The 9,118-nt window shown below is 47.7% G+C and overlaps 1 protein-coding gene across 4 annotated transcripts in view; it reads left to right on the forward strand.

Moving 5' to 3' along the window:
• CRTC3 (CREB regulated transcription coactivator 3) overlaps window positions 1-9,118 on the forward strand; it is a 390,875-nt gene that overhangs the window by 359,554 nt on the left and 22,203 nt on the right. The window lies entirely within an intron of this gene.

Below are 9,118 nucleotides of genomic sequence, written 5' to 3' on the forward strand. Positions count from 1 at the left end.
CAAGTAGCTGCGGCTGATCTCCGGGACTGCAGGGCATTGTCTCCTCTGTAAATCCGCCTGCCTCATAAGCGCTGTGATTTTACAGGCACTTAAGTATTCTACATGTCATTTTAGACAGTGTTCGTTAAGAACAAGTGTACTGCTATCTGAATATTTAGTACAAGTTTTCTGTAATATACATCCAGTATCTACTGTACATTGTTATATATATATATATATATATATATATATATAGTTTTCTCTGACGTCCTAGTGGATGCTGGGAACTCCGTAAGGACCATGGGGAATAGCGGCTCCGCAGGAGACTGGGCACAACTAAAAGAAAGCTTTTAGACTACCTGGTGTGCACTGGCTCCTCCCACTATGACCCTCCTCCAAGCCTCAGTTAGATTTCTGTGCCCGACCGAGCTGGATGCACACTAGGGGCTCTCCTGAGCTCCTAGAAAGAAAGTTTATTTTAGGTTTTTTATTTTACAGTGAGACCTGCTGGCAACAGGCTCACTGCATCGAGGGACTAAGGGGAGAAGAAGCGAACCTACCTGCTTGCAGCTAGCTTGGGCTTCTTAGGCTACTGGACACCATTAGCTCCAGAGGGATCGACCGCATGGAACTGGCCTTGGTGTTCGTTCCCGGAGCCGCGCCGCCGTCCCCCTTACAGAGCCAGAAGCAAGAAGAGGTCCGGAAAATCGGCGGCAGAAGACATCAGTCTTCACCAAGGTAGCGCACAGCACTGCAGCTGTGCGCCATTGCTCCTCATGCACACTTCACACTCCGGTCACTGAGGGTGCAGGGCGCTGGGGGGGGGGGGGCGCCCTGAGCAGCAATAAAAACACCTTGGCTGGCAAATATATCACAATATATAGCCCCAGAGGCTATATATGTGATAAATACCCCTGCCAGAATCCATAAAAAAGCGGGAGAAAAGTCAGCGAAAAAGGAGCGGAGCTATCTCTCTCAGCACACTGGCGCCATTTTCTCTTCACAGTATAGCTGGAAGACAGCTCCCCAGGCTCTCCCCTGTAGTTTGCAGGCTCAAAGGGTTAAAAAGAGAGGGGGGGCACTAAATTTAGGCGCAATATTGTATATACAAGCAGCTATTGGGAAAAATTCACTCAATATAGTGTTAATCCCTAAATTATATAGCGCTCTGGTGTGTGCTGGCATACTCTCTCTCTGTCTCCCCAAAGGGCTGTGTGGGGTCCTGTCCTCAGTCAGAGCATTCCCTGTGTGTGTGCGGTGTGTCGGTACGGCTGTGTCGACACGTTTGATGAGGAGGCTTATGTGATGGCAGAGCAGATGCCGATAAATTTGATGTCGCCCCCTGTGGGGCCGACACCAGAGTGGATGGATAGGTGGAAGGTATAAACGGACAGTGTCAACTCCTTACATAAAAGGCTGGATGACGTAACAGCTATGGGACAGCCGGCTTCTCAGCCCGCGCCTGCCCAGGCGTCTCAAAGGCCATCAGGGGCTCAAAAACGCCCGCTCCCTCAGATGGCAGACAGATGTCGACACGGAGTCTGACTCCAGTGTCGACGAGGTTGAGACATATACACAATCCACTAGGAACATCCGTTACATGATCCCGGCAATAAAAAATGTGTTACACATTTCTGACATTAACCCAAGTACCACTAAAAAAGGGTTTTATGTTTGGGGAGAAAAAGCAGGCAGTGTTTTGTTCCCCCATCAAATGAGTGAATGAAGTGTGAAAAAGCGTGGGTTCCCCCGATAAGAAACTAGTAATTTCTAAAAAGTTACTGATGGCGTACCCTTTCCCGCCAGAGGATAAGTTACGCTGGGAGATATCCCCATAGGGTGGATAAGGCGCTCACACGTTTGTCAAAAAAGGTGGCACTGCCGTCTTAGGATACGGCCACTTTGAAGGTACCTGCTGATAAAAAGCAGGAGGCTATCCTGAAGTCTGTATTTACACACTCAGGTACTAGACTGAGACCTGCAGATAGTGCTGCTGCAGCGTGGTCTGTAACCCTGTCAAACAGGGATACTATTTTGCGAACATAAGACGTCGTCTTATATATGAGGGATGCACAGAGGGATATTTTGCCGGCTGGCATCCAGAATTAATGCAATGTCCATTCTGTCAGGAGGGTATTAGAGACCCGACACTGGACAGGTGATGCTGACTTTAAAAGGCACATATAGAGCCTTATAAGGGTGAGGAATTGTTTGGGGATGGTCTCTGGGACCTCGTATCCACAGCAACAGCTGGGAAGAAGAAATTTTACCTCAGGTTTCCTCACAGCCTAAGAAAGCACTGTATTATCAGGTACAGTCCTTTCGGCTTCAGAAAAGCAAGCGGGTCAAAGGCGCTTCCTTTTTGCATAGAGACGAGGGAAGAGGGAAAAACCTGCACCAGTCAGCCAGTTCCCAGAATCAAAATTCTTCCCCCGCTTCCTCTGAGTCCACCGCATGACGCGGGGGTTCCACAGGCGTAGCCAGGTACGGTGGGGGGCCGCCTCAAAAATTTCAGCGATCAGTGGGATCGCTCACAGGTGGATCCCTGGATCCTTCAAGTAGTATCTCAGGGGTACAAGCTGGAATTCGAGGCGTCTCCCCCCCGCCGTTTCCTCAAATCTGCCTTGCCGACAACTCCCTCAGGCAGGGAGGCTGTGCTAGAGGCAATTCACAAGCTGTATTCCCAGCAGGTGATAGTCAAGGTGCCCCTACTTCAACAAGGACGGGGTTACTATTCCACACTGTTTGTGGTACCGAAACCGGACGGTTCGGTGAGACCCATTTTAAATTTGAAATCCTTGAACACATACATAAAAAAATTCAAGTTCAAGATGGAATCGCTCAGGGCGGTTATTGCAAGCCTGGAGGAGGGGGATTACATGGTATCCCTGGACATCAAGGATGCTTACCTACATGTCCCCATTTACCACAGAGACCTCCTGAAACCAAAACAGGTATCGGTGCATCACTGCACACGAGTCCTTGGCAAAATGGTAGCTTCTTACGAAGCAAAATTCCATTCGTCAGGTTCCATGCAAGAACCTTTCAGTGGGACCTCTTGGACAAGTGGTCGGGATCGCATCTTCAGATGCATCGGCTGATAACCCTGTCTCCAAGGACCAGGGTATCTCTACTGTGGTGGCTGCAGAGTGCTCATCTTCAAGAGGGCCGCAGATTCGGCATACAGGACTGGGTCCTGGTAACCACGGATGCCAGCCTTCGAGGCTGGGGGGCAGTCACACAGGGAAGAAATTTCCAAGGACTTTGGTCAAGTCAGGAGTCGTCCCTACACATAAATATTCTGGAACTGAGAGCCATTTACAATGCCCTAAGTCTGGCAAGGCCTCTGCTTCATAACCAGCCGGTACTGATCCAATCAGACAACATCACGGCAGTCGCCCTTGTAAACCGACAGGGCGGCACAAGAAGCAGGATGGCGATGGCAGAAGCCACAAGGATTCTCCGATGGGCGGAGAATCACGTCTTAGCACTGTCAGCAGTGTTCATTTCGGGAGTGGACAACTGGGAAGCAGACTTCCTCAGCAGACACGACCTACACCCGGGAGAGTGGGGACTTCATCCCGAAGTCTTCCAACTGTTGGTAAACCGTTGGGAAAGGCCACAGGTGGACATGATGGCGTCCCGCCTAAACAAAAAACTAGATATTGCGCCAGGTCAAGGGACCCTCAGGCAATAGCTGTGGACGCTCTAGTGACACCGTGGGTGTACCAGTCGGTTTATGTATTCCCTCCTCTGCCTCTCATACCAAAGGTACTGAGAATAATAAGAAAACGAGGAGTAAGAACGATACTCGTGGTTCCGGATGGGCCAAGAAGAGCTTGGTACCCAGAACTTCAATAAATGATATCAGAGGACCCATGGCCTCTACCGCTCAGACAGGATCTGCTACAGCAGGGGCCCTGTCTGTTCCAAGACTTACCGCGGCTGCGTTTGACGGCATGGCGGTTGAATTCCTGATCCTAAAGGAAAAAGGCATTCCGGAGGAAGTCATACCTACGCTGATAAAAGCCAGGAAAGAAGTAACCGCAAACCATTATCACCGTATTTGGCGAAAATATGTTGCGTGGTGTGAGGCCAGGAAAGCCCCAACAGAGGAATTTCAGCTGGGTCGTTTTCTGCACTTCCTACAGTCAGGGGTGACTATGGGCCTAAACTTGGGTTCCATTAAGGTCAAGATTTCGGCTCTGTCGATTTTCTTCCAGAAAGAACTGGCTTCACTGCCTGGAGTTCAGACATTTGTAAAGGGAGTGCTACATATTCAGCCCCCTTTTGTGTCTCCTGTGGCACCTTGGGATCTCAACGTGGTGTTGAGTTTCCTAAAATCACATTGGTTTGAGCCACTTAAAACTGTGGATTTGAAATATCTCACGTGGAAAGTGGTCATGTTATTGGCCTTGGCTTCGGCCAGGCGTGTGTCAGAATTGGCGGCTTTGTCATGTAAAAGCCCTTATCTGATTTTCCATATTGATAGGGCAGAATTGAGGACTCGTCCCCAGTTTCTCCCTAAGGTGGTATCAGCTTATCACTTAAACCAACCTATTGTAGTGCCTGCGGCTACTAGGGACTTGGAAGATTCCACGTTACTGGACGTAGTCAGGGCCTTAAAAATTTATATTTCCAGGACGGCTGGAGTCAGGAAAACTGACTCGCTTTTTATCCTGTAGGCACCCAACAAAATAGGTGCTCCTGCTTCTAAGCAGACTATTGCTCGCTGAATTTGTAGCACAATTCAGCTAGAGCATTCTGCGGCTGGATTGCCGCATCCTAAATCAGTAAAAGCCCATTCCACGAGGAAAGTGGGCTCATCTTGGGCGGCTGCCCGAGGGGTCTCGGCTTTATAACTTTGGTCAGGGGCAAACACGTTTGCAAAATTCTACAAATTTGATACCCTGGCTGAGGAGGACCTTGAGTTCTCTCATTCGGTGCTGCAGAGTCATCCGCACTCTCCCGCCCGTTTGCGAGCTTTGGTATAATCCCCATGGTCCTTACGGAGTTCCCAGCATCCACTAGGACGTCAGAGAAAATAAGATTTTACTCACCGGTAAATCTATTTCTCGTAGTCCGTAGTGGATGCTGGGCGCCCATCCCAAGTGCGGATTGTCTGCAATACTTGTATGTAGTTATTGCCTAACTAAGGGTTATTGTTGAGCCATCTGTTGAGAGGCTCAGTTATATTTCATACTGTTAACTGGGTATAGTATCACAAGTTATACGGTGTGGCTGGTATGAGTCTTACCTGGGATTCAAAATCCTTCCTTATTGTGTCAGCTCTTCCGGGCACAGTATCCTAACTGAGGCTTGGAGGAGGGTCATAGTGGGAGGAGCCAGTGCACACCAGGTAGTCTAAAAGCTTTCTTTTAGTTGTGCCCAGTCTCCTGCGGAGCCGCTATTCCCCATGGTCCTTACGGAGTTCCCAGCATCCACTACGGACTACGAGAAATAGATTTACCGGTGAGTAAAATCTTATTTTACTTGTCCAGTGTAGCTTTATTGTTTATCTGTAATAAATTCTGCATTGTCCCTGAGTGAGTGTGCCTGTAGCTGCTGTGTGGATTTCAGTCTCATGCATCATACTTACTGCTATCACTATACTCTGTACCCTGTGGGGCTAGGTGCGTCAGGGCCTCATATATAGATATACAGTATATATATATATATATATATATATATATATATATATATATATATATATATATATATATATATATATATAAACAAAGTAGTAGACTGGCACTCACTTAATAGTCAGCATAGCGCCCGGTGCCCTCAACAACAACAAAGTTAGACACATGTAGAAAGGAGAAGCGGCACTGACGGCTGGATGTAAATAAATACAGAGACCACAGCAGTACGTATCAACGTTTCAATTCCAATTCCTGCCGAAAATTCTTTGGAATTGAAACGTTGATACGTACTGCTGTGGTCTCTGTATTTATTTACATCCAGCCGTGAGTGCCGCTTCTCCTTTCTACATGTGTATATAGATAGATAGATAGATAGATAGATAGATAGATAGATGGATAGAGATATAGATGGATAGAGATATAGATAGATAGAGATACAGGTTGAGTATCCCTTATCCAAAATGCTTGGGACCAGAGGTATTTTGGATATGGGATTTTTCCGTATTTTGGAATAATTGCATACCATAATGAGAGATCATGGCGATGGGACCTAAATCTAAGCACAGAATGTATTTATGTTTCATATACACCTTATACACACAGCCTGAAGGTCATTTTAGCCAATATTTTTAATAACTTTGTGTATTAACAAAGTGTGTGTACATTCACACAATTCATTTATGTTTCATATACACCTTATACACACAGCCTGAAAGTCATTTAATACAATATTTGTAATGACTTTGTGTATTAAACAAAGTTTGTGTACATTAAGCCATCAGAAAACAAATGTTTCTCTATCTCACTCTCACTCCAAAAGTTCCGTAATTCGGAATATTCCATATTTCGGAATATTTGGATATGGGATACTCAACCTGTATAGATATATATAGATATAGTGCTACACAGTACAGTATATACTGTTTGGTATTTCTTACTGTGTATTTCAGTCACCTCATACCGCTTTAGTTCTCTGTTTGTGTCCTGTATTTACCGTCACATAAATCAGGGGATTATTTGCAGGTATTGTGTTTGTCTAGCTATATTGTACTGTTACGCTCTAAGGCTACATTCCCTATAATGTCTGCCACACAGGGCGGGAAATCCGCGGACGCTTCTGCATCCTACAGTGCTTGCACCACGGATTTACCTGAGGGGAAAGTTCTAGCTGATGGTTCAGGCACTGGGTGCCATACATCTCCCAGTCAGCCCGTAGCACCTGTGGCCAGTCAGGACCCACCTTGGGCAGCGTTCTCAAGTGTGCTGAATATGCTTGTGACACGTCTTACGCCCCCTGTGGGACCTCCTGTGCCATTTCAGCCACATATTGTCCCTGTAGTTAATCTGCCCTGGGCGGACACACTGTCTACCCAGATCCAACAATTAAATCAATCTTTGGTTAGACATAAGTCTACCCTATGCCCCTCTGGGGGTCAAGGGGTCATCTAAGTGGGCCGCTTCCTCCTCACAATCCACTAATATTTTAGATAATTCTTCTGATGAGGATGGGGAATATACTGATCCGTCAGACACTGATGCAGTTGCTTCTGACGCGGAACCTACAACTCAGGTTGATGTTCCTGACCTAGTGGAGGCTATTAAGCTGATTGTACAAATTGATGATGAGGTAGACCCCACAACTGCGTTTAAGAAACCTGATAAATTCAAACATCATTTACATACGTCAGGACTCCTGGTCGTCTCCAGGAAAGAAATTTTCCCTGTCTAAAAAGATGCTAGCTCGTTATCCTATCCCTGCGGAGTTGAGTAACAAGTGGGATATTCCACCGCCGGTGGACTCTCATGTTGCCCGTCTTTTGGTGTCATCTACTCTGCCTGTCACCTCTCTGAAGGAACCGTCTGTTAAGCGTGTGGAGGGATGCCTGAAGTCTATTTACTCTCTTACCGGTGCTGTACATCGACCCACTATAGCAGCCTCCCGGGCGAAAGGAATTGAAGCATGGTTTCAGGCATTAGAGGATGAGCTGCTTCAGGATATTTCTGACACCGGCAGACAATATCTGTCTCATATTACCACAGCCTCCCACTATATTCAGGAGGCGTCCTCTGAGGCAGGTGTAATGGCGGCCAAGGAGTCTACTACGTCTATACTGGCTCACCGATTTCTGTGGTTGAGGTCCCGGAAGGTGGCCCTAGACTTCAAAAAGACCTTGGAGGTGCTCCCATTTCAGGGAGACATCCTTTTTGGGGAGGATCTGAATAAGATTGTGACTGACTTGGTGACTGCTAAGACTGTGTTTCTCCCAAGTACTAATCCTTCTGCACCGAAAGCAAAGAGGACCACTTTTTGTTCCTTTCGACCTCGAGGGAAAGCAAAGGTTCAGGCGTACCCGAGACAGGCTCGTGCTTCCAAATCCACTAAGCCCGAACCTAAGCAATCCTGGGCCGCCCGTCAGCCTGTTTCCAAACAAGACAACCCTGCTGCATGAAGGGGCGGGCCTCCCCCTGGGGGACCCCAGGGTGGGAGGCCGACTTCTGCAGTTCATCCAGGCCTGGTTAAAGACCACTTCAGACGCCTGGGTGCGGGAAGTTGTCTCACGGGTATGCAATCTCTTTCAAGAGACGTCCCCCTCGCCAGTTCTGCTCGACTGTTATCCCTTCGGATCCATTGAAAGCGCAAGCTCTACACTTGGTTGTGCAATCCCTCCTGGACACAGGAGTGGTAGTGCCGGTACCTCTGTTCCAGAGAGGCAGGGTGATACTATTCGACCCTGTTTCTAGTTCCGAAGCCAAATGAGTCCTTCCGGCCTATACTCAACCTCAAATCATTTAACAAATTTGTGAGAGTGTCCAGAATCCGTATGGAAACTCTGCGCTCTATTGTACTGGCCATGGAACCCGAAGACTATATGGTATCCCTGGACATACAGGACGCTTGCCTGTATATACCTATTGCCAAATCAAAACAAAAATATCTGCAGTTTGCTATTGGCAATCTCCGTTATCAATTCCAGGCTCTGTCATTTGGACTGGCCACGGCCCCTCGGATCTTCACCAAGGTCATGGCCATGATGATGGCCCTTCTCTGCCGTCAGGGAATCAGGACCCTGCAGTATCTGGGCGACTTGCTGATCCTGGCGAACTCCCAAGATGTTCTCCTCAGTCATTTGGAACTGACGATCCAATTCCTACAAGCCCACGGGTGGCTAATCAACTGGAAAAAGTACTCGCTGGTCCCTGCTCGGAGCATGGTGCACCTGGGGGCACTGCTGGACACACACAGTCAAAGACTGTTTCTTTCTCCAGAGAAAATCCTGAAACTTCAGGACAGGATCAGATACCTCCTTTCTCGCCCAAGAGTGTCGATACACTCAGCGATGCAAGTACCAGGCCTCATGGTGTCGGCTTTTGACATGGTAGAGTACGCTCAATTTTATTCCCGCCCTCTGCAGAGGATAATTCTTTCCAAGTGCGACGGCTTGCCTCATCGGATCAGGCCTTCCTACCTCTATGACTGTTTGTTACTACCCAGT

The sequence above is a fragment of the Pseudophryne corroboree genome, chromosome 6 (genome assembly GCF_028390025.1).
Source record: "Pseudophryne corroboree isolate aPseCor3 chromosome 6, aPseCor3.hap2, whole genome shotgun sequence".
Lineage (NCBI taxonomy): Eukaryota > Metazoa > Chordata > Amphibia > Anura > Myobatrachidae > Pseudophryne > Pseudophryne corroboree.